Source organism: Dermacentor andersoni, chromosome 2, assembly GCF_023375885.2.
Source record: "Dermacentor andersoni chromosome 2, qqDerAnde1_hic_scaffold, whole genome shotgun sequence".
NCBI classification, from domain to species: Eukaryota; Metazoa; Arthropoda; class Arachnida; order Ixodida; family Ixodidae; genus Dermacentor; species Dermacentor andersoni.
The window spans coordinates 250,768,251-250,791,779 of NC_092815.1; the positions used below are offsets into that span (position 1 = coordinate 250,768,251).

Sequence of the window (23,529 nt, forward strand, 5' to 3'; positions counted from 1 at the left end):
CGTAAAGTCTGGCAACAGTGAGAGATATGCGGCGAGCGCGGCGGCGTCCGCCCGTTTGTCGCTGCATGTAATCGAAGCCAGCGAACCACCGGCATCGTCTCTCCGCGTCTATTTGTGCCGCGCAATGTTCGCCGATTACCAAATGGGCCCAATGCCTCACCGTCGACCGCACTCCGTAATGTTGGCATGTCTAAGGGACAAACGCATACAACCCGCGCTAAGAAACCTCCGCAGGGTTGCCAGACTGGGCTAATAATAGCCAAATCGGGCTACTTTTTTTCCGAGGTGGCGTCATAATTTTCCTTTTGGCCATGTGGCTATTTTTGGGCTACACTTTTTCCTGTCTAAAAAAAAGTAAAAGTAGTTAAGCACAAATGAAAAGCACGTTGGAATCAAAATGCAGACGACAGGTGGGTATAGAAATTGAGCGCGTCTGCTACAAAATCAGAATTTACAAGTTATATGTTATGGAAAACATATGCATGTCAAAAGGTCAACGATCGGCTTTTTATAATTTTGATTGAGAAAGCTCGCCTCAGGAAACACGTCTCCATCCGCAAACTAACGCTGCCCGCGCGCGCCACATGTGAGTGCGTTTCACATGTGAGCTTTTGGCGTCCTCCATTTTAAGCATGAAATGCTTTTAGCTCCCATTGACGGTGCGCCGCGGGTGACCTCGGTGCCAGAACGGAAGGAGGACACCGAGCTGAACCTAACCGAAATTTGCCGAATTTTCTGCCAGCTGCCGCATGGCGCCTACGCGGCAATTCGCTCGGACCCTTCCTGCCCAAATTGTTCCTGCTCCAACGCCGACGCGGAACATATCATCTTCGGTTGCCCCACAGCCATCCGTTCCCTACACAACTCCAAACCCTCCTCCTGTCTTTGCTATCACTACCCGTATCAAACGCCGCCGTCGAACGAGTGTTCAAGCAGGTCTCAATCATTAAAACCGACCTTCGAAATAGAATGTCGAACGATACATTGTTAACCCTCCTCCACGTGAAGTTTGGCCTGGACAGGAACGGAGGCTGTTTCAAGGATTTTAAACAGGGCCAAGAATTTTATCCCGTTTCAGCTCTGACATTTTGTACGGACCAAGCAGTTTCACTTCTAAAAGACGTTTTTTTGCCGCAAGTTAACACACACAAACGGAAGACTCATATAGACAACACGGGCGGCTGCCCGTGTTGTCTTTATGTGTCTTCCTTTTGTGTGTCTTAACTCGCGGCAAAAAACATGTCTTTCCTGTGTTGTCTTTAGTGTCTTCCTTTTGTGTGTGTTAACTTGCGGCAAAAAAAACATGTCTTTCCCGTGTTGCCTTTATGTGTCTTCCTTTTGTGTGTGTTAACTTGCGGCAAAAAACATGTCTTTCCCGTGTTGTCTTTATGTGTCTTCCTTTTGTGTGTGTTAACTTGCGGCAAAAAACATGTCTTTCCCGTGTTGTCTTTCTGTGTCTTCCTTTTGTGTGTGTTAACTTGCGGCAAAAAACATGTCTTTCCCGTGTTGTCTTTATGTGTCTTCCTTTTGTGTGTGTTAACTTGCGGCAAAAAACATGTCTTTCCCGTGTTGTCTTTATGTGTCTTCCTTTTGTGTGTGTTAACTTGCGGCAAAAAAAAACATGTTCTTCCCGTGTTGTCTTTATGTGTCTTCCTTTTGCGTGTGTTAACTTGCGGCAAAAAAAAACATGTTCTTCCCGTGTTGTCTTTATGTGTCTTCCTTTTGCGTGTGTTAACTTGCGGCAAAAAAACATGTCTTTCCCGTGTTGTCTTTATGTGTCTTCCTTTTGTGTGTGTTAACTTGCGGCAAAAAAACATGTCTTTCCCGTGTTGTCTTTATGTGTCTTCCTTTTGTGTGTGTTGACTTGCGGCAAAAAAAAAAACATGTCTTTCCCGTGTTGTCTTTATGTGTCTTCCTTTTGCGTGTGTTAACTTGCGGCAAAAAGACATGTTTTTCCCGTGTTGTCTTTATGTGTCTTCCTTTTGTGTGTGTTAACTTGCGGCAAAAAAACATGTCCTTCCCGTGTTCTCTTTATGTGTCTTCCTTTTGTGTGTGTTAGCTTGCGGCAGAAAAACATGTTTTTCCCGTGTTGTCTTTATGTGTCTTCCTTTTGTGTGTGTTAACTTGCGGCAGAAAAACATGTTTTTCCCCTGTTGTCTTTATGTGTCTTCCTTTTGTGTGTGTTCATCATTATCAGCCTGGTTACGCCCACTGCAAGGCAAAGGCCTCTCCCACACTGCTCCAACCACCTCGGTCATGTACTAATTGTGGCCATGTCGTCCCTGCAAATATATAATGAACTAAAGTGCCTATTTTACTGACTGAGAAGAGAGGGGGTTAACCGAGGGTCCCGATTTTTATTAGTCATATCATAAGAAGCCAACAAACACTGACACCAAGGACAACATAGGGGAAATTACTTGTGTTTAATAAATGAAAATAAGGAAACGATAAATTAATGGAAATTAAAGTGGATGAAAAAACAGCTTGCCGCAGGTGGGAACCGAACCCACAACCTTCGCATTTCGCGTGCGATGCTCTACCAATTGAGCTACCGCGGCGCTGTTTCCCCATCCACTTTCTTGGGTATTTATGTGTGCTAGTAGAACCCTGGGAGTGTTAGCCAGCGCCATCACTCGCATACCTTGGCGGCGGACGTGGAACGTCCTTCTTGCCGCAGGCGTCACGAGAACGTGATCTTTTTGGGTGAAGGCAACTGGTCAATAAACCCACACATGCTACCTGAAGGCATCAATGTTGCCGGATTCGACACCCTCGTTATGTAATAAACGAGAAGAGAGGGGGTTAACCGAGGGTCCCGATTTTTATTAGTCATATCATAAGAAGCCAACAAACACTGACACCAAGGACAACATAGGGGAAATTACTTGTGTTTAATAAATGAAAATAAGGAAACGATAAATTAATGGAAATTAAAGTGGATGAAAAAACAGCTTGCCGCAGGTGGGAACCGAACCCACAACCTTCGCATTTCGCGTGCGATGCTCTACCAATTGAGCTACCGCGGCGCTGTTTCCCCGTCCACTTTCTTGGGTATTTATGTGTGCTAGTAGAACCCTGGGAGTGTTAGCCAGCGCCATCACTCGCATACCTTGGCGGCGGACGTGGAACGTCCTTCTTGCCGCAGGCGTCACGAGAACGTGATCTTTTTGGGTGAAGGCAACTGGTCAATAAACCCACACATGCTACCTGAAGGCATCAATGTTGCCGGATTCGACACCCTCGTTATGTAATAAACGAGAAGAGAGGGGGTTAACCGAGGGTCCCGATTTTTATTAGTCATATCATAAGAAGCCAACAAACACTGACACCAAGGACAACATAGGGGAAATTACTTGTGTTTAATAAATGAAAATAAGGAAACGATAAATTAATGGAAATTAAAGTGGATGAAAAAACAGCTTGCCGCAGGTGGGAACCGAACCCACAACCTTCGCATTTCGTGTGCGATGCTCTACCAATTGAGCTACCGCGGCGCTGTTTCCCCATCCACTTTCTTGGGTATTTATGTGTGCTAGTAGAACCCTGGGAGTGTTAGCCAGCGCCATCACTCGCATACCTTGGCGGCGGACGTGGAACGTCCTTCTTGCCGCAGGCGTCACGAGAACGTGATCTTTTTGGGTGAAGGCAACTGGTCAATAAACCCACACATGCTACCTGAAGGCATCAATGTTGCCGGATTCGACACCCTCGTTATGTAATAAACGAGAAGAGAGGGGGTTAACCGAGGGTCCCGATTTTTATTAGTCATATCATAAGAAGCCAACAAACACTGACACCAAGGACAACATAGGGGAAATTACTTGTGTTTAATAAATGAAAATAAGGAAACGATAAATTATTGGAAATGCGAAGGTTGTGGGTTCGGTTCCCACCTGCGGCAAGCTGTTTTTTCATCCACTTTAATTTCCATTAATTTATCGTTTCCTTATTTTCATTTATTAAACACAAGTAATTTCCCCTATGTTGTCCTTGGTGTCAGTGTTTGTTGGCTTCTTATGATATGACTAATAAAAATCGGGACCCTCGGTTAACCCCCTCTCTTCTCGTTTATTACATAACGAGGGTGTCGAATCCGGCAACATTGATGCCTTCAGGTAGCATGTGTGGGTTTATTGACCAGTTGCCTTCACCCAAAAAGATCACGTTCTCGTGACGCCTGCGGCAAGAAGGACGTTCCACGTCCGCCGCCAAGGTATGCGAGTGATGGCGCTGGCTAACACTCCCAGGGTTCTACTAGCACACATAAATACCCAAGAAAGTGGATGGGGAAACAGCGCCGCGGTAGCTCAATTGGTAGAGCATCGCACGCGAAATGCGAAGGTTGTGGGTTCGGTTCCCACCTGCGGCAAGCTGTTTTTTCATCCACTTTAATTTCCATTAATTTATCGTTTCCTTATTTTCATTTATTAAACACAAGTAATTTCCCCTATGTTGTCCTTGGTGTCAGTGTTTGTTGGCTTCTTATGATATTTTACTGACTGTTACATTGAAGTTTAACTGTACCATCAATGGTGGTATCAGTACCTATACTATCGATATCCTTTTCTACACTACTTGATAGTCAATTTACAGATAATTTTGTTTAGTAATGAACGGGGCTAGTTGGTGGATGTTCATGATTGTATTAATAAAGGAAAACTTAGACATTCCCCCGTTCATAGCAAATGCTACAAAGGAAACAAATACGGGTTCTTCGAAAGAAAAGCCTGGCAGTTGAAGAAAAATTCGTCCTGGTCTGGGACTCGAACCCAGGACCATCGCCTTTCCAGGGCAGCCGCTCTACCATTTGAGCTAACCAGGCGGCTAGCAGATGGCAGGGCGAAGACGAATTTGTCAACAACTTGAAGCAAAAGCAAGGGTTTGATGGAATCATCATCATTATCATGAGCCTGCTTATGCCCACTGCAGGGCAAAGGCCACTCCCATACTTCTCCAACTACCCCGGTCATGTACTAATCGTGGCCATGTTGTCCCTGCAAACTTCTTAATCTCATCCGCCCACCTAACTTTCTGCCGCCCCCTGCTACGCTTCCCTTCGCTTGGAATCCACTCCGTAACCCTTAGTGACCATCGGTTATCTTCCCTCCTCATTACATATCCTGCCCATGCCCATTTCTTTTTCTTGATTTCAACTAAGATGTCATTAACTCGCGTTTGTTCCCTCACCCAATCTGCTATTTTCTTATCCCTTGACGTTACACCCATCATTCTTCTTTCCATAGCTCGTTGCGTCGTCCTCAACTTGAGTAGAACCCTTTTCGTAAGCCTCCAGGTTTCTGCCCCGTAGGTGAGTACTGGTAAGACACAGCTATTATACACTTTTCTTTTGAGGGATAATGGAAACCTGATGTTCATGACCTGAGAATGCCTGCCAAACGCACCCCAGCCCATTCTTATTCTTCTGATTATTTCCGTCTCATGATCCGGATCCGCCGTCACTACCTGCCCTAAGTAGATGTATTCCCTTACCACTTCCAGTGCCTCCCTACCTATCGTAAATTACTGTTCTCTTCCGAGACTGTTAAACATTACTTTAGTTTTCTGCAGATTAATTTTTAGACCCACTCTTCTGCATTGCCTCTCCAGGTCAGTGAGCATGCATTGCAATTGGTCCCCTGAGCTACTAAGCAAGGCAATATCATCAGTGAATCGCAAGTTACTAAGGTATTCTCCATTAACTTTTTTCCCCAATTCTTGCCAATCCAGGTCTTTGAATACCTCCTGTAAACACGCTGTGAATAGCATTGGAGAGATCGTATCTCCTTGCATGACGCCTTTCTTTATTGGGATTTTGTGGCTTTCTATATGGAGGACTACGGTGGCTGTGGAGCCGCTATAGATATCTTTCAGTATTTTTACATACGGCTCGTCTACACCCTCATTCCGTAATGACTCCATGACTGCTGAGGTTTCGACAGAATCAAACGCTTTCTCGTAATCAATGAAAGCTATATATAAGGGTTGGTTATATTGTGTGTGTTAACTTGCGGCAAAAAACATGTCTTTTCCGTGTTGTCTTTATGTGTCTTCCTTTTGTGTGTGTTAACTTGCGGCAAAAAACACGTCTTTTAGCAAGCACCAACTAGGCCAACAAGCAGTTCTGTTGGAACAGTTTCGCTTCGCAATACGCGCGTGATGCTTAATCAAAGCATATTTTTTATGTCTGTATATCGTGCTACATATTGTACCAACCGCCATCCATTGTATTAAACTTTGTCTTGCAATATTTCGTGGTTTTTCGTTTACACTCTACACTCTTAAAACGGTTGCATCCTTTGGGGTGTATATTTGTCCCACAACGATAATCGTCCTCTGCCTTGCTTGTGTTTCCTTCCTTGGAAACGCCGCGCCCGCTGCTTTCCTGTCGGCAATGCTATGTCATACTGATAACGCGCACGCCGTTCGTTACTGGGAAGTACCGGGCTCGCGCGTTAAAGAAAGGCAACGAAGTCAAGACAGATGACCATTATTGTTTTGGGACAAGATAAGCCCCAAGCGGGTAAATTTTTCTAAGAGTGATAAGAAAAGTTTACGCCCTTTAAGTCGTATCTTGCCACGCAACAATAAACGTCATCTGCCTTGTCCGCATCTCCTTTCTTTAACGCTGCGTGCCCGGTACTTCTATACGCGACAAAATAGGCTTTTGGATTCTTTTACCACAAGAAGAGAGACTACAATGACTGTTGCCTGTGACATATGGCACATACCCAGGACGAGGGATCGAATAGAAGAAGCATTTTAATGATTGGAAAATGTAGAGATGTCGGCCGGATAATGGAGCATCTGGCCTGCTACTCTACGTAAGGGAAGGGGAAGAGGGGAAGGAAAAGGGTCACAATGGGGGATGATAATGGGCAGAACGAGGTGAAGGACATATTACACAACTGGTATCACAGGCGTGAGTCCAGGCCCGTGTCACCATGGAAACGTGAAAGTGCACGCATTGTCACTGTCGTGTGCCGACTCTGTGGCCATGCGCCTAGCAAGAGGTCCTCCGACAGTGGTCCATTGTGTAAATGTCTCAATGTATCTGCCATTGTCAGTCTTTCGCGCGCATACTCAGGGCACACCACGAGCACATGTTCTATAGTCTCTACAGCGCCACACACTGAACAGTTCACAGAAAAGCTACGGGAACTGTTCGGCGACCCCATTGCGCGCAAGGCTGCCGCGAGAAAGGCTCTTGCGTCTCGGGTTCAGTCATCTACAGAGCCATACATTTCCTACATCCCCGACGTCTTGGCTCTATGCCGTAAAGCTGAAGATAATATGTCCGAAGCAGATAAAGTGGCACGGGTGCTAAAAGGCTTCGCCGACGGCGCTTTCAATTTGCTTGTTTTCGGCAACGTCTCGACTGTCGACGCCATTATAAAAGAATGCCGTCGCCTTGAACAGGCTAAGAGCCGCAGTATCTCACACCACATTGTGCGGTTAGCCAATACTGCTGCTACGTCGACATGAGAGGGTCGACCGCGTCAGACCACCACCTGTGACGACGTCACCCGTATTGTTCGCCGTGAACTCAAGGCCGCCTGTTCGCCAGCCTTCTCCACGACGCCTCCCGATCCGCCAGCAACCACCATGGCGATGATTCTGGCCGTCGTCAGACCGGAATTTGAAAACATGGGTCTGAACACCGTGTGTTCCACGTCTCGACCCAGTGTTCCCCAGTTATCTAGCGATCCTCCTCGTCCCCTGCAGTCCTTTTCTGCCACATCTCGCCGCAACCCGTCCGAATTGCGTACCCCTGATGACAGACCGAACGGCTTCCACTGCTGTCGCATCGGCCACGTCGCCCGTCACTGCCGCAACCGATGGACACCACCTCCTCGGACATACACCGCCACTTCTTCCCGCACCTTTGGACCTTCTGTACCCTATACCACCCGCCATGAACCCACTACCGCTGATGCCCCTACTCCGAACCTTCGCTACAGCCGCTCGCCCTCACCTCGACGCCACCAGTCTCGTTCGCCCCAACCCCGCCGTTTTTCTTCGCCGCCTATTGCCTCCTGGACCCGGCCGGAAAACAAGGCACTGCAGCTTCTGGGGGTGAAGCTGCGTTGTCGACCCTGCCCTCAAATCCTCTGCTCACGTTACCTACTAACCGAAACCTTCTGGACGTCGACGTTGACGGCTATCCAGTCACGGCACTCATCGATACAGGAGCACATCTTTCTATTATGAGTGCTGCCTTCCGACGACGACTGAACAAGCTCCTCACCCCAGCGTCGGCTCGCGTCGTCCGCATTGCGGATGGCGGTACTGTGCCTATCATCGGCATGTGTACGGCTCGTGTCAGCATCGCCGGCCGCCACACTCCTGTCCTCTTCACCGTAATTGCTCATTGCCCCCACGACCCCATTCTCGGCCTCGATTTTCTCTCCGCCCATTCTGCTCTTATTGACTGCTCTTCCAGTACCCTTCGCCTTGAGTTGCCGATGCTCGCCGAACCTTCTGACGCCCCCCACTGCCGCTTACGCCCCACCGGCTTTATTCGCCTGCCGCCAAAGTCCATAGCCTACATTGAACTGTTGTCTTTCCCACCAGTTCCTGATGGCCAGTACCTCGTCACTCCTCTGCCCGACATCCCAATGCAGTATGACGTCACCGTGACTCACAGTATACTTACTATTACTGCGAACCACACTCGCATGCCTGTCAGTAACTTTGAATTGGCAAAGCAAATTCTACCGCAAGGTATTTGCCTTGCCACCATTGATTGTCTCGGCGACCAATGCGTGGCAGCGTTATCGACCGATGGTTTTCGCGAGCTTAGCATGGCCCTCGCGCCAGCCTCGGGCGTCGATCCCAACATAAAGAAAATGGTTGCGACGGACCTGTCCTCTATGCAGGCTGAAGATCTTTGCGAAGTATTATCGTCCTACCACGATATTTTGGAATTCGACGATCGCCCTTTAGGCCAGACGCTCGCGGTCAAGCATCGGATTCTTACTGGCGATGCTGCGCCTATTCACCGACGACCGTATCGAGTTTCTGCGTCGGAACGCCGAGTAATTCAAGATGAAGTGAACAAAATGCTCGATAAAAACATCATTGAGCCTTCATCGAGTCCCTGGGCGTCACCTGTGGTGTTGGTGAAGACGAAGGACGGCACGTGGCGCTTCTGTGTAGACTACCGTCATCTGAACAACGTTACTAAGAAGGACGTCTACCCGCTCCCACGTATAGACGACGCCCTTGACTGCCTGCACGGTTCCAGCTATTTCTCGTCTACTGATCTTCGTTCGGGATATTGGCAGATTGCTGTTGACGATATGGACCGAGAAAAAACCGCGTTCATCACACCTGATGGCCTATACCAACTTAAAGTAATGCCATTTGGATTATGCAACGCCCCTGCCACCTTTGAGCGTATGATGGACTCATTGCTCCAAGGTTTCAAGTGGTTTCAAACTATACTTGATGTATTTCGAAAGGCGAAGCTGCAACTTAACTCGTCCAAATGTCGTTTTGGCCACCGACAAATTACTCTTCTGGGCCATCTCGTTGACGCTTCCGGAGTACAGCCTGATTCCGACAAAACTCGCGCTGTCCGAGAGTTTCCGGTTCCGAAGACAGCCGCAGACGTTCGAAGTTTTGTAGGGCTGTGCTCGTACTTCCGCCGTTTTGTTCGATATTTTGCGACAATTGCTAGGCCCCTAACTAATCTTTTGAAGAAAGGCGTACAATTCTCGTGGGGTACTGCAGAAGCCGCCGCCTTCTCTCGTCTCGTCACTCTTCTAACCTCACCACGCATTCTCGCCCACCTCGACCCTGATGCCCCTACAAAATTACGTACAGAGACCAGCGGTCACCGCGTAGGTGCCGCTGAGCCCAGCATCAGCGTGGCAAGGATCGCGTTATTGCTTATGCGAGCCGCCTCCTAGCACCATCGGAGCGCAACTATTCCATTACGGAACGCGAATGCCTTGCTGTTATCTGGGCGGTTGCGAAGTTCCGTCCTTACCTTTACGGTCGCCCTTTTTCCGTAGTCACTGACCATCATGCTCTCTGCTGGCTCACATAGCTAAAAGATCCTACAGGCCGGCTTGGTCGATGGGCTTTGAGGCTACAGGAATTTTCATATTACGTGGTGTACAAGTCTGGCCGCCTGCACCAAGACGCTGACAGTTTGTCGCGTTACCCGGTTGACGACTCTGACTCCTCTAATACTGCCAGTGCTTCTTGCGTATTCTCTGTATCCCAGCTGCTTCATTTCGCCAACGAGCAACGCCCTGACGCCTACATCAGAGCACTCATCGACCGTTTTGAACATTCTCCGGCCGATGCTGCTCTACGCCTCTTCGTCCTCCGCGACGGTACTCTGTACCGTCGTAACCTTCATCCGGACGGCTCTGAGTTCCTGCTTGTAATACCTAAACACCTCCACTCCACCGTTCTAGAAGAGCTTCATGACGCACCAACGGCAGGACACCTCGGCGTATCTCGAACCTATGACCATGTACGTCGCCGTATTTTCTGGCCGGGCCTTGCCCGTTCCGCACGACGTTACGTCGCTGCTTGTGAACTTTGCCAACGACGCAAGAAGCCTTCCCAGCTCCCCGCTGGTTACCTACAGCCACTCGATATCGCTACCGAGCCCTTCCATCGTGTCGGCTTGGACCTTCTCGGCCCATTTCCGGAATCTACATCAGGAGACAAGTGCGTTGCAGTCGCGGCGGACTACGCGACCCGCTACGCCGTAACCCGTGCTCTTCCGACCAGTTGCGCAACTGATGTTGCGGACTTCCTCCTACATGATATCATTTTGATGCATGTTGCTCCGCGTCAATTGCTTACAGACCGCGGCCGCACCTTCTTGGCCAAAGTCATTGACGACATCATGCGTGCCTGTTCAATACAGCATAAATTTACCACCTCCTACCACCTTCAAACGAACGGCCTCACTGTGCGTTTGAACCGCACCCTTACAGACATGTTTTCCAAATACGTTTCAGATGACCACCGTGACTGGGACCTGGCTCTACCTTGCATTACCTTTGCATACAACTCTTCCCGTCTCGAAACTGCTGGCTTTTCCCCGTTTTACCTCTTGTATGGCCGCGAACCGACGCTGCCACTGGACACTGTCCTTCCGTCCGCCACAGCTTCAACTAGAGATTATGCCCGTGATACAATCGCCCATACTGACCATGCTCGCCAACTTGCGCGTGCTCGTCTACAAGTGTGTCAAGACAAGCAGAAACAATGCTACGACCTTCGTCACCATGATGTCCATTTTGTGCCCGGCGCCCTCGTGTTGCTTTGGTCACCATCGCGTAAAGTCGGCCTTTGTGAAAAACTGCTTTCCTGTTACACAGGCCCATATCGCGTGATACGCAAAGTGACCGATGTCACCTATGAAATCGTTCTAGCCACGCCCACTACGTCCTCCTCTTTGACAACCAGTGACATTGTCCACGTTGCCCGACTCAAGCCCTACAACTCTCCATGCACCTTGGATATTTAACAGCACCGTGACGGTGCTTTTGCCGCCGGAGGGTAATATTACGATATCATCGAGCGATGCTCAAGAGACGAGCCACCGCGAGAACGACGAAGAAGTTGGTCGGTGCCCTTGGCACGAGCGAGTGTCAGCCTGGCTGCCTGGCTCCAGTGTAAATAGCGTGTAAATAGCATCTTTCGTCTGTTTCTTTCCACACGTAACAATATGAAGGTGCATGTGCCAAATTCAACCGTGTACTGTTATGAGGCCACATGGAACAGACATTCCAAGAAAGTGAAATATTTGTAATGCAGTACTGTTGGTGTCTAAAGAATTTGGCCAGTCAGAAGGGCAATGCACTAAATACAAAAAGAACATACAAGCCCACTATGCAATGCTTTTGCCAAACTATCCAAAACTTCAATATGTGCAAGTCCACAATGACCAGGAAAAGAAGTAAACATATTTCTTGAAGATGGAATGAAAAAGTTGTTGCGACAATTGAGAAATTAATTCTTTGTGCTTTCTAGTGGCACACGGATAGACAGTCGGCGGGCAAAATTTTAACTTGAACTCATGGCAGCGCTGCAGGGGGAAATACCACACTCATGGTGGTACACGGATAGACAGTCGGCGGGCAAAATTTTAACTTGAACTCATGGCAGCGCTGCAGGGGGAAATACCACACTTCCGAGAAGCGTCGGGTACAATGCTGAGTTGGAAGGGCAACTTTGCAAATACTTCAGAAGTTCAAGCATCTGACCAGTAATTGTAGTTGAGCATGACTAGGGGAAATATAAATAATTTCACAAGTAGCACCATTCCAAAAGAACTGGCACACTGCATTGATTTCTCAGGGGACAACTATTTTTCTAAAAGCCTCTGTGCACGTTAATACAGCCTGAGGCAGCTTAAATCTAGGCCACACGGAATCGAAAAATACAGCGGCGAGTGTAACACTTCAATCTGCTATCTCGCGAACATGAGCGAAAACTTCAATTTGAAAAGGTTTGCTCGAAAGGAAAGCTCACGGCCGTAACCCTGCTGCCCATAGCCAGTTGTGTGAATAAAAAAGAAAGATCTGCACGATGAATAGACACTTCGTCGATATTTGAAGCAGATCGTTAGTGGATATCAAGAAATGTGCACTGGATAAGAGCGAAACATGCAACCGACTCACTGACGGAAGTAAGGCTCGCAGGATAAGTTTTCTCTATCTTCACCGACAATGCAGCACATATTGTGCAATTAAGTAGCCCGTAATGCGCAGCAATTACCACACTCGATTGAAGTCGCCTTCGCAGCGACGCGCCATTTATTTCAGGACCACGAAAAAGAAGGTATTCACCTAAGTACAGCGGCGGTTTACCTGTCGGCAAGGCCCCAACTCGCATATGACGAAAGCAAATGTCACGGAGTCCAAGCCCACGATTGCTCAAGTCAAACTGCGCTCGCACGAATATCGCGCACGTTACACGCTTTCGACACGCCCAAAAGCGCTCGCAGAACGTCTTGCAGCCGACACGACGGCAATGGCTAATCTACGTTCGAGAGTAGCTCTTTCAAAAAAGTAAGAACAAGCAACAATGTGACGTCACATCCTGCGAAAAAGAGTTGCCCTCCTTTCTCACCTTCTCTCAGCTCACGCATGCGCAGTGATCACGGAGCCCTCGGGGGCGATGTTCAGGTGGAGGAAGCTCACTAGGTGAGCCATAGAGTTTCTCACTATAACACCTAGAGGGTAATCTGGCGCCACCGTCTATGGGAGTTTCTTAAGGGGGCACCGTGCCGTCATGGGAATGAAGAGGCTTCGTCTAAAACGTGGATATGGCTACACAAATAACGCGTTCTCAAAGTAAAATCTTCATAAAATGTTTCCATTCACGCATATTACATCTTTACTCACCCACGATGCATGACCAAGCGAAGAAAAGCAAGAACAGACGACCAACTGTTTCAAAGAGAGCGCGTACGTTATCGTCTGTCCTCCAACTTTAGCGGCCCGCTGATACTTTTTACGTAACATGTAGTCGTACACACAATAACAAGTTCTCATAGTTAAACAAAACATGTTTTCGCGTAATAATAAAGCTAAAAACAGCTTTTCATGTGCTGTTCTAGTACAAAATGAATCATTGTGACAGACGCAACGGTACTTGCCAAGCGCATCTTCATTTCATTTCATTTTATTTGTGCCCATTTACAAGCAAATGGAGGGGGCCAAGGTAAAAGCTGCTTTTTGGCAGCTTGAGTGGTCCCTGGCCAATCTTCAAGGTGTCCTGTCTCTACGAGAACGATGCCAATCCGAATCCACAATATACCGGCATTCCCATGCATGCCACACATAGAGTTAGTAAAACAACTCTAGAGGAAAAGCTGGGCCGGAAAAGTGGGAACCTCTAGGGCGCCGCCCTGTTGCTACTGGTCAATGTGGCCAGCGCAATTACTATTGAAAGGGCTGAAAACAAGTACAGGTCACCTTATGCTTTGTCATCTAAAAACGCATACCTGATGGCTTTATGAAGGTGGTACGTTAATATCAAGTTTACAGAAAGCGAACGCTAAGTCCGTGACTTATGTAAATTAGGATGTACGCATTCATGCAATAATGGATGACGCGAATTTCGGTTTCGAATCTGTTTTTTGGATGCGTAGTAGTTTCGTACAGTTTAGGTTTGATATGCGATTGCGCGTCGACATCGGACGCTATGGTACACTAGTACCTTATGTGCCACCGAAGCCCCGAAGTACTCTGGCATACACCTTCACATGTAAGTAAACGAATGTATCTCCTTGTTGAGAATATCACGCGAGTAGGCAGCTCTTGTGGTGCATCACAATCGTTTGAGAAGCGTCACAGTAGAGCATTTTTCTACATGTGGAGCGGTGTTCTTATTTGCAGGTTTCCCTTCAGTAGGAAATTGCTGGACAGGCGGACCAGCGCACCGGGATTGTACTGGCGAAGGCTCAAGCAACTCAAAGAATCTGTTTAGTTGTTGCACTTTGAACAATCATGCTTCTACAAAGGCCACAGCAGAAAAACAGCCTGATGCTGAGTATTTCTGTGCCACGAAGTAATCAAGAGGCGAGTGCCTAATGCGGACGAAATCGAGTGCATCGAGACTTAGAACGACAGAAAGCTGAGCTAGTTGGTAAGGATGCATTATGCAAAACAGAGGTGAGGCGTGCAGACAGGACCCAAGAGTAGAGAAGTGGGCGGCGCTCGTGTTGTTTGCCTGTAAATACTCTACTCTTGTGTCCTGTCTGCACGCCTCACCTCCGTTTTGCATAACGAGTGCATCAACCCAAATATTATTAGCGTAGGCGTTTTATTAACTGTGCAATATTTTCAACATTTCCTTGCACGCTATTTCATGTGGAATATCTTTTCTGGTCACAAATTTGTGCAGCGAATCTATTTGCATGATCGACTCCGGGCCTGTAGGACCGTTCACTTGCACTTGATGCTGAGTCTTTTACATGTATCAATAAACTGCAGATATGCACATCAGATCCCTGCGAGGATTTTCAAAATTCAATTATTTTAGACAACAGGCACATATGCAATACTGACGTAATCTCAAATACCACTAAGCAGCTGGGACACATTTTTGTTGACCATACTCGCAGGTAAAATAAGTAGATCATGTGGACAGCTCCAGCTCATTTTCCTTAAATCAGTGTGTACAAGGGGTATGCAAAAATAATTTTTTTCTCGTGCACCGATTATTTTGCTGTATAAGCAAGAGAACCCACTACGTTAGTGTAACGTATCTTGTACATCACACTAATATGTGCTTTAATTTACCAAGTGAGATGAGTTACTTTTATGGCTCATTCAGTCATATCACACTGCAAGCTGCATTCACCAATCTTCAATTGGATTTTGCAAATGTTTAAGGAAGCATGTTTCCCTTTGATGCAGATTGCAATGGCAAGCCCTTCCGTGTGTCCCAAAGGTAAAATTTATACTCTAAATTAAAGAAGACATTTCTAGTCAGAAACAAGCAAAAATGGCAAATGCAGAGTATCAGAAGCCCAAGGTACAGAAATTATGAGAAGTGTAGAATGATTTTAAAGAAAGAGTCGTATTTGAAAATGCAAGACTCTTTAGTGGAGGTCAAGCAAGTCAATATAGATAGAATACTCTGCAAAATTATGCGAGTGGGCGGTTGTCAAACATTGGGTGTGGAAATGCGTTGTTTTTCTGCAAAACAAAAGATGATTGCCATTACATAAGTAACTTTAGCATCATGAGACTGCTGCTTGATAAATTCAGAAATAAACCAAAAAACAAGACATGCAAAAATAAAAAAACAATTTAATGATGCTCTCTCCACACTGGGATAAATAAAAACAAACACATCACATCTAATGTGGGCATATCAGACGCCTTGTGAAACACTAAAGGAAAAGTTCCGTTTCGAGCTACGGCACTTGCCGCATAGATGTGGGGGGCCTTGCACTAATAGTGATAGTTACCACTGCATTTAGAAATTGAAAGCATTCATGCAGACAAGGATGATTCTTTATATTTTTGGCTACCACTTCAAATGCCTCCACCAAGTGTAACAATGCTGCACGCAGCCATACTAAGGATCTCGCAGCAACATCTGCAGGTAAAAAGCAGACGCAGTCAAAGTGCTGTTGTGTATTGGACACTATGTTTGAAAACTTTTAGGCAAGAAGAATGCAAGAAGCAGACATAACAACTGCATTTATTTCCATAATTCCCCATTTGAATGGCCTTTTCTTTTTGCATAGACAATGCCTACGCCTAGCCACAGCAGCTCCCTCATACAGACTCCGCAAGCCAAGAGGCCGTGGAGGCAAATGCAGGTAAGAGGCAAGAAGCAATAGCACTGGTATCGACATTCATCTAATTTCGTTCTTTTTCTTTCGTTTAGGCAGCCAGCACGCCTCGAACAGCCACCTTGACTGCGGATGTGTCACCCTAGTCACCAAGGAAACATTTGAGGGAAAGCGACAGGCAATGTGAACAGCCACTTCTCCATGTAAACGATACTCTTTCTCTCGGACGACTCCTACGCCTCGCCACGCCAGCACACTTGTGCACAAAGATGCCGCGGAGGCAGGTTCCGCGCAACGCCTGCAGTCGACGCCGCCCGATTTCGCCGCCTACGTCGACACAGCTCACACGCCGACATGGAATATCAAGTCGCAGACACCTCCATCAGCCCTGCCGAGCTTGAAGCTGACTCACGCTGGGTCCGTGCCGTGAAAGCACGCCGTGCAGCCGCGGCCCACCAGCCCGTCGTCTCGCCACCGCCTGCCTCGCCACCATCCAAGACTGACTGCACTACCACTTTCCGTCGTCACGCTCCCCTACCTCGCCTCACAGCGGAGGACTTCAAGATCGTCTACAGACCGGGAGGAGGGCTTGACCTCCGCACAACCACTAATGGAGCCCTGCTCCAAATCCTTTGCACTCGTGCGACCATCGACTACGCCAGCGCACGCACCGCCGACCGTTTACGGATAAATCCGTACAACAACTCCCTTACTGTCAGCACCCCATCTGAGCCGCGCGCTCGCCTCTACCTCCGAGTCTCGGAACTCCGCCTGGGTGCCATATCTTACCCCCTGCGTGCCTACATGGCCGCACTCGACAACGCCCTCCGCGGTATCATACACAACGCAGTGGACTCCCAAACCCAGGACGAGATCGTCCAAGACCTCCAGTCAATGAATGTGAACACCCCCTACGCCATCGCTGACGCACGCCAGATGGGGCGCTCCCAATCCATCCTCATCACCTTCGTCGGCACTTCTACTCTTCCCTCCACCATCGTCTTCAACTGCGGGGTCTACCGCTGCCACCCGTTCCGCCCGAGAGCAGAGGCCTGCACGAACTGCTGGGCTCCTGGCCACCGAGCGGATGTCTGCACCAAGCCCAAGTCCACCCTCTGTCACCGCTGCGGCCAAGCCCACAAGCCAGTCGAGCCCCCGGCCTGCGTCCCCTGCTGCATCCTGTGCAAGGGAGCCCACGTCACAGGCTCGCGCTCGTGCGGGCTCCGGTTCGAGCGGAACGGCCCGTCATCGCCCCCGGCCACCTCCAAGCACCAGCCTCCCCCACCAGCGCCACCCACCGTGCCCATCCTCAAGACCCCCCGGCCTTCCCGTCCCCGCCGCCACTCTGTCTTCCGTGGTGCCCAGTCTGCCAGCCGCCACCGCTCCGTCTCCTTCCTGCCTCTGCCTAGGTCCGAGGCCTCCACCGCCCCCGCCACCACCACCACATCACCGGTAAGCTGGAAACCGCAGCCTCCCACGTCGGACCCCCAAACCGCGGCCCTCGAGGCCACTATCGCAGCCCAGCAGCTCCAAATTCAGGAGCTTTCGCGCCAGCTGCAGGCCGCGCTAGTGCGTCTGTCCTCCCCCGCTTCTCCTCCTACTTCCCCAGCTCCCGCACCTCCACAGCCGCCGTCGCTAGCTGTGGAGCCGATGAATACGGCATCCTCGGCTGCATCATCGCGCGCCTCCTCTCCCAACCGCAGTCCCCCGCTCAAACGCCGATCAACTTCCTCCGACCCCGTCGCGCCCGAGCGTGACGTGATTCGCCAAACAACCTCCTTCTTGAAGGCGTTTGAGAAGCGCGTCATGGCCCGCTTTGCGCGACTTGAGGAGCGCGTCGCCAGTATCGACACCCGTGTGGCCACCTTACCGCCCTAGACACCAGGGTCGCGGCCTTAGAGACCCGCCAAAGCGCCACTGAGGCCACCGTCGCACGCCTGTCGCCCCCTGCCCCACTCACCCCGGCACCTACCCCAACTCTGTCGGGGGACTCCGCCATCCATCATGGCCAGACACCCCACGCGCTTTAATTTCTGGCAGTGGAACTGTCGGGGGTTCCGCAGCAAGCGGAACACCCTGCAGCTCCACCTCCAGAACATCCCTCCCGACACTCTCCCCTCCGTCCTAGCACTCCAGGAACCCCTAACTCCCGTGAAACTGCGCGACTACACCTCCTTCCATCCTTCTTCCGAAGCCCACCCAAACGTTGCCACACTGGTGCAGCGAAACCTTGCTGCCGTGCAGCACCAGTTGGACGTTTCGGACTGTGCCCATCTCCTCCTTGAAATCCTTCCTCGCCGTCGCACTGAGACAAGCCTCTTTGTTCTCAATGTGTACAGTCCTCCCAAAGCCCCTTCAGCTCCTCTCCTCCTCGTCCTCCGCCGAACGCTCTCCTGCGCTGGCCGCAATGCCCTGGTCGTTCTTGGCGACTTCAATGCCCCACATACCAGCTGGGGCTACCTTCAGAACACTCGCAAAGGCCACTCACTCTGGACTTTCATCCACAACGAGTGCCTTTCGGTCCTTAATGACTTCGCTTGCCCCACCAGGATCGGATCTAGTGTTCAACGAGACACCAATCCGGACCTTACCCTCGCCAAAAATGTCGCCAATCCGACCTGGACTAATACAGGGGTCTTCCTCGGTAGCGATCACTACGTCCTCTGTACAACTTTCCCACTCCCCTCCCTTGCTCGCGCCTCTACTCGTCTCACCCAGATAGTCGACTGGGACCGCTTTCTCTCCACTCGTCTCTCTACTTCCTCCTCTGCTCCTATTACCGATCTCTCTGCCTGGACCGAGACCCTTTTGGCGGACGTCCACACTGCCACATCCACACTCCCTACAGCACCACACTCCACTACGGCAGACAGCCGTCTGCTGCACCTTTGGGAGGCCTATCACGCTGTCCACCGCCGGTGGCAGGCTCAGAAATACCACCGCCGCCTGCGCCTCCGTTTGGCCCGACTCGCGTTGGACATGGAGGAGCACTGTGCCTCTCTCGTTAGGCAACAGTGGGGCCAGACCTGCGACCGCATGGCAGGCAACCTGGGTCTCCGCGACACGTGGTCGCTTCTCAGGGTGCAGCTAGACCCTACACACACTAAAGCTTCCCAGCGCAAGGATATCTCCCATCTCCTTCATTCCTCCCCACTCACCGATACTGACTTCCTGGTGGCCCTCCGGGACCACTACCTCTGCACCGACCTACCTACTCCGCTTCCCACCTACTCCGGCTCCCTAAACCCTGACCTTGAGGCAGACATCTCCGTGGGCGAGGTTCGTGCGGCGCTACTCACACTCCGCACCACCTCGGCCCCGGGGGCGGACCGCATCACTAACAAGGTACTCCGCAACCTAGACACCCCCTCCCTCGAAGCCCTTACTGATCTCAATACACATTGGCAGGCTGGCACTCTTCCATCCTCCTGGACCCATGCACGTGTCTCATTCATCCCCAAACCCGGCAAACCTATTGCCCTCGAACACCTCCGCCCCATCTCTCTCACCTCCTGTCTCGGCAAGCTGCTTGAGCATGTCATCCTGGCCCGCCTCCAGACCTATCTGAATGATCATGACTTTTATCCGGACTTCATGTTCGGTTTTCGTCCCCAGCTGTCCACCCAGGATGTCATGCTCCAACTTTCCGAGGATGTCCTACACCCCTCCCACCACAAAAGCACTCGAGGTATCCTGGCGCTGGACCTTACTAAAGCATTCGACAATGTACACCACACCGCCATTCTGGACGCTCTCTCCTCCCTCCATGTCGGACCCCGTGTCCATGCTTACGTCACTGCGTTCCTCGCCCACCGCACAGCCGAAATCTCATACGGCCCACTTTCTTCTCCTTCCTTCTCCCTTGGCAACAAGGGTACCCCCCAAGGCTCTGTCTTGTCCCCTCTTCTGTTCAACATCACACTCTTCCCGCTGGCACGTGCTTTACAAGCTATCCCAGCTCTGTCTCATGCTTTCTACGCTGATGACATCACCCTCTGGGTGACCACCGGCAATCTTGGCGACATGGAGACCGCTCTACAGACAGGTGTGGACGCGGTAGCAGCTCACGCCCAGGCCATCGGGTTGAGCTGCTCCCCGACCAAATCGAAGCTTTTGCTCCTTCGGCCTGGGCGGATGGCCCCCCTGTCGCCTTCTCCACTCACCATCTACCTTGACGGCACATCCATTCCTCTCGTCTCTACCCTCCGCATCCTCGGACTCTTTATTCAGTCCAATGGCAAGCACACCACCCTCATCACTCGACTCACAAACACTGTACACCACACTGTCCGCCTCATACTCCGCATTGCAAACCGCCACCACGGCATGCGCGAACACGACCTCCGCCGCCTGGTCCAGGCCTTTGTTCTCAGCCACTTCATTTATTCTCTTCCGTATCTCTACCTTTCTCGTACCAAGGAAGACAAAGTCAACAGCCTCATTCGCCACGCATATAAGTCAGCCCTGTCCCTTCCCACATCTACGTCGACGGCTCGGTTACTGTCGATGGGCGTCCACAACTCCCTGACGGAGCTGACGGAGGCCCATCGCACGGCCCAGCTCCTCTGTCTCTCCCGCAACCGCCCGGGTCGCGCACTTCTCTTCACCCTTAATCTCTCCCCTCTTATTCCTCTTTCCACATTGCTGCCCATCCCTTCCCATGTCTTCCCCCTCCTAACCGTTAATCCCCTCCCTAAATATATGCATCCCGAACACCGCCCCTCCCGTAGAGCAGCGCGAGCCTCCGCGCTCTGGCGTCAGTACGAACGGCAGGGTGCCGTGGCTTACATAGATGCTGCCCCGTACCGCCGCTACCCAGCACATGCCCTTGCCGTCACTGACAATTCTCTCCGACCCACTCTTACTGCCTCAGTCTACACTTCTACCTCTGTCGAGGCCGACGAGGCAGCTATTGCCCTTGCCATCACGCAAACCTCAGCGAAGTACATCTTCAGCGACTCTAAACCTGCGGTCTACAACTACGCGGTTGGACGGGTGGCACACCCGGCCATCGGAATCTTGCGTTCCGATACCGTTCCCTCTCGCCCCATCCAAATCATCTGGGTGCCCGCTCACGCGGCCCATCCTGGTAACGAGGCGGCCAATTCCATCGCTCGAGATTCGACTGACCGAGCAAGCTCGTCCCCGCCGGGAATGGATACGCGCGACGCGCTCCTCACGTACCGCGATATCACGCAGCACTATCGCCTCTCTCGTCTCACCTGCCCCCCTCCGCACCAATCCCTTTCCCAGCCCCATCAACACTTATGGCGCCACCTTCAGGCCCATACCTATCTTACTCCCGGACGTCTTGCCCTCTTCCACCCCGGGACGCACTCGACGGCTTGCCGCTTATGTGACGGCTCCAGCGCCGATTACGTTCACGTCCTATTCTCCTGTCCGGCACACTTGCCCCCTGCCTCTTGGCGCCTAAGCAATCCGCAGCAGTGGGAGGCTGCTTTGTCCAGCACCGAGCCGGATATCCAACTCCGGCTGGTGAACTGGGCGGAGGACGTCGCGACTAGGCATGGCCTGGACGCCACAACCGGCAGCCTGAAGGCCGCCCACAACGCTGCTTTTTAATTTTTTAATTTGTTTTTACTTTTGGCCTTCTCATCAATAAACGTTTTTCACCACCACCACCACCGTGGAGGCACGTGCAGGTCAGAGGCAAGAAGCAGTGGCACTGGTGTCGACATTCACCCAATTTCTTTTTCTTACACCGAGGCAGCCAGCATACCTCGAACAGCCACCTTGACTGCGGGTGTGTCAGTAGATTCCTGTTGTACATACATATGCTCATAATAAACTTCAGTAAACTTGAACTTGATAATAAACTTGAAAGCAAATGGGACATTGATGCATTGTTTTTTGAACATTTATTGTACACATACAATATATGTTATACTTTGCAGTGCTACAGAGCGTATTTTGAAGCTTCCCCCTATATTTTGCGCCTTTAATTACGTATGTGTTGTGTGGCCCTCAATGCAGTTCATGTTGTAGCAGCTGCTTTGTCTGTGTATCGCACATTGGCTTAAGCTCGTGATATCCACATACTTCTCTCACATATACAAAATAAAGTTCTATGTAGTCCTCAGTGTTATACAACAAAAAATGAAAGTAAACAATCCGATCGTGGAATTGTGTTTATTACAGTGATTCCTATGACAGTTACTGCCAAGCTGACAACTTGAACTGGTCAATCCGTCCATAGCCTCCTCTATTTTTCAAAAATAAAGGAGGCTATGATCCGTCATGGCAAGGAATTGTATGTATACATAAAAAAAGGGGGGGGGGGGGGTATGGGATTAGGGCGGTAGAAAAAAATATACCAACACCGTCCTCTAGACCCATTCCGTTAAGGTACCGTAACAAAGCGTAATATGCATAAAGTTCATACAACCAACTCTTGATATTACTACACACGCCAGGCGACGCGAGCTACATTTGTAATGACGCATTCACGACTGCACCGGATGCCCTCCATATTATTCTCGTTAATCGTGCTCACTGCATCGAGGCAAAAGAAAGATCATGGGCGCCGGTGCCTTTAAAGTATCTCGACCTGGCGAGGCACTGCTGCGCGTGCCAGGGGAGCTGTCCGCGTGAACACTCCCTGGCACACACTTGCCTCGGTGGCCCCAACCTACGTACCGTTCTGCTTCGAGCTTTGATCCCCCCACTGTCCCTTGGGTGCCCTGGAGTTCCTGCGCCGCCTGCTTTATTATAATCTCAGGTGCTATCCTGAGACTTCCGTTTGTCGGTTACATGTGCCCTACAGCTGGATCAGTACTTATAACAATTAAAAAAACACCATCTATCGTCGCGACGATAGATCGCGAAAGCGGCTTTTGCAACATACCGCGCCCATGCGAAGAGAATTACGGAACGCCAACGAGGAATCTGACCACAGATTCGAGCTCGTAACCTCGTCGAGTGACACTCCTGCAACAGGCGTGACCGCTGAAAACCGCATACCGGCGGAAACTTCAACAGGATCATCCCTCGGTTGCCTGACTGCCACCTGTACGGCCAACATGGACCACACCCACACCGTCCCGCAGCATAGAATAAAGAACCAACTTATAAAGCCCAAACACACGGCTGCACGCACACATCACGACACTACAAGTAGGGTCCCTAGAAATAGTATTTCTAGGGACCCTACTACAAGCGAGACGCCATGCTGCTACGCTGCTACTGTTGCCGGATTAAAACTGACTACTGTCACCAAGTCAAGC

General features: G+C 50.3%; 1 long non-coding RNA gene across 1 annotated transcript; it reads left to right on the forward strand.

The window, feature by feature from the left end:
• Window positions 1-15,510: 15,510 nt before the first annotated feature.
• LOC140216031 (uncharacterized) lies at window positions 15,511-22,139 on the forward strand. Its single transcript, XR_011892679.1, has 2 exons — window positions 15,511-16,312; window positions 22,013-22,139. It is a non-coding gene; the product is annotated as an uncharacterized lncRNA (long non-coding RNA).
• The last annotated feature ends 1,390 nt before the right edge of the window (window positions 22,140-23,529 follow it).